This window comes from Arachis ipaensis, chromosome B3 (assembly GCF_059453495.1).
Source record: "Arachis ipaensis isolate K30076 ecotype BB chromosome B3, ASM5945349v1, whole genome shotgun sequence".
Lineage (NCBI taxonomy): Eukaryota > Viridiplantae > Streptophyta > Magnoliopsida > Fabales > Fabaceae > Arachis > Arachis ipaensis.
The window spans coordinates 93,017,681-93,019,888 of NC_142438.1; the positions used below are offsets into that span (position 1 = coordinate 93,017,681).

At 37.0% G+C, this 2,208-nt stretch overlaps 1 non-coding gene across 1 annotated transcript; it reads left to right on the plus strand.

Moving 5' to 3' along the window:
- The first annotated feature begins 967 nt into the window (after positions 1–967).
- LOC148571592 (small nucleolar RNA R71) lies at positions 968–1,075 on the plus strand. Its single transcript, XR_015908307.1, has one exon. It is a non-coding gene; the product is annotated as a small nucleolar RNA R71 (small nucleolar RNA).
- The last annotated feature ends 1,133 nt before the right edge of the window (positions 1,076–2,208 follow it).

Here is a 2,208-nt window from a genome sequence, read left to right on the forward strand (position 1 = left end):
CAGTAACATCCTCATTCTCTTCAGAAGAGGAATACTTATCAGAGCTCATGAATGGCATAAGTAGGTTTAATGGAATCTCTATGGTCTCTAGATGAGCCTCAGATTCCTTTGGTTCCTTAGAGGGAAACTCCTTATTGATCACTGGACGTCCCAGGAGGTCTTCCTCCTTGGGATTCACGTCCTCTCCTTCCCTTACAGGTTCGGCCATGATGCTTATGTCAATGGCCTTGCACTCTCCTTTTGGATTCTCTTCTGTATTGCTTGGGAGAGTACTAGGAGGGATTTCAGTGATCCTTTTACTCAGCTGGCCCACTTGTGCTTCCAAATTTCTAATGGAAGACCTTGTTTCATTCATGAAACTCACAGTGGCCTTAGATAGATCAGAGACTAAGTTTGCTAAGCTAGACAGATTCTGCTCAGAATTCTCTGTCTGTTGCTGAGTGGATGATAGAAAAGGCTTGCTATTGCTAAACCTGTTTCTTCCACCATTATTAAAGCCTTGTTGAGGCTTTTGATCCTTCCATGAGAAATTTGGATGATTTCTCCATGATGAGTTATAGGTGTTTCCATAAGGTTCACCTAAGCAATTCACCTCTGCTATTGCAGGGTTCTCAGGATCATAAGCTTCTTCTTCAGAAGATGCCTCTTGAGTACTGTTGGATGCAGCTTGCATTCCATTCAGACTCTGGGAAATCATATTGACTTGCTGAGTCAATATTTTGTTCTGAGCCAATATGGCATTCAGAGTATCAATTTCAAGAACTCCCTTCTTCATAGGCGTCCCATTACTCACAGGATTCCTCTCAGAAGTGTACATGAACTGGTTATTAGCAACCATGTCAATGAGTTCTTGAGCTTCTGCAGGCATTTTCTTTAGGTGAATGGATCCACCTGCAGAAGTATCCAATGACATCTTTGATAACTCAGACAGACCATCATAGAATATATCCAGGATGGTCCATTCTGAAAGCATGTCAGTAGGACACTTTTTGGTCAGTCCTTTGTATCTTTCCCAAGCTTCATAGAGGGATTCACCTTCTTTCTGTCTGAAGGTCTGAACGTCCACTCTAAGTTTACTAAGCTTTTGAGGAGGAAAGAACTTGGCTAAGAAAGCCGTGACCAGCTTATCCCAAGAGTTCAGGATATCTCTGGGTTGAGAGTCCAACCACACTCTAACTCTGTCTCTTACAGCAAAAGGGAAAAGCATGAGCATGTAGACTTCAGGATCTACTCCATTAGTCTTAACAGTATCACAGATCTGCAAGAATTCAGTTAAGAACTGAAAGGGATCTTCAGATGGAAGTCCATGAAACTTGCAGTTTTGTTGCATTAGAGAAACTAGCTGAGGTTTCAGCTCAAAGTTGTTTGCTCCAATGGCAGGAATGGAGATGCTTCTTCCATGTAAATTGAAATTAGGTGCAGTAAAGTCACCAAGCATTCTCCTTGAATTATTATTATTTTCGGCTGCCATCTCCTTTACTTGTTCGAAATTTTCAATAAGGTTGTCTCTGGATTGTTGTAATTTAGCTTCTCTTAGTTTCCTCTTCAGAGTCCTTTCAGGTTCTGGATCAGCTTCAACAAGAATGCCTTTTTCCTTGTTCCTGCTCATAAGAAAGAGAAGAGAACAAGAAAATAAGAGGAATCCTCTATGTCACAGTAAAGAGGTTCCTTATTGTTAGTAGAAGAAGAGAAAAATTCGAACACAGATGGAAGAGCGGGTTCGAATTTGGTGAGTGATGTGAGGAAGAGATGTTAGTAGATGAATAAATAAATAGAATAAGATGAGAGAGAAGGAGAATTTTCGAAAATTATTTTTGAAAAAGAGTTAGTGATTTTCGAAAATAGTTTTTGAAAAATGTTAGTAATTTTCGAAAATTAAAATTTAAAAATTGAAATAATTAGTTAATTAAAAAGAAATTTTGAAAAAGAGGGAGATATTTTCGAAAATTAGAGAGAGAGAGTTATTTAGGTAGTTTTGAAAAAGATAAGAAACAAACAAAAAGTTAGTTAGTTAGTTGAAACAATTTTTAAAATCAATTTTGAAAAGATAAGAAGATAAGAAGTTAGAAAAGATATTTTGAAATCAAATTTTTGAAAAAGATAAGATAAGAAGATATTTTTGAAAAGATATGATTGAAATTAGTTTTGAAAAAGATTTGATTTTTTTTAAATCACAATTAATGACTTGATTCACAAGAAATCACAAGA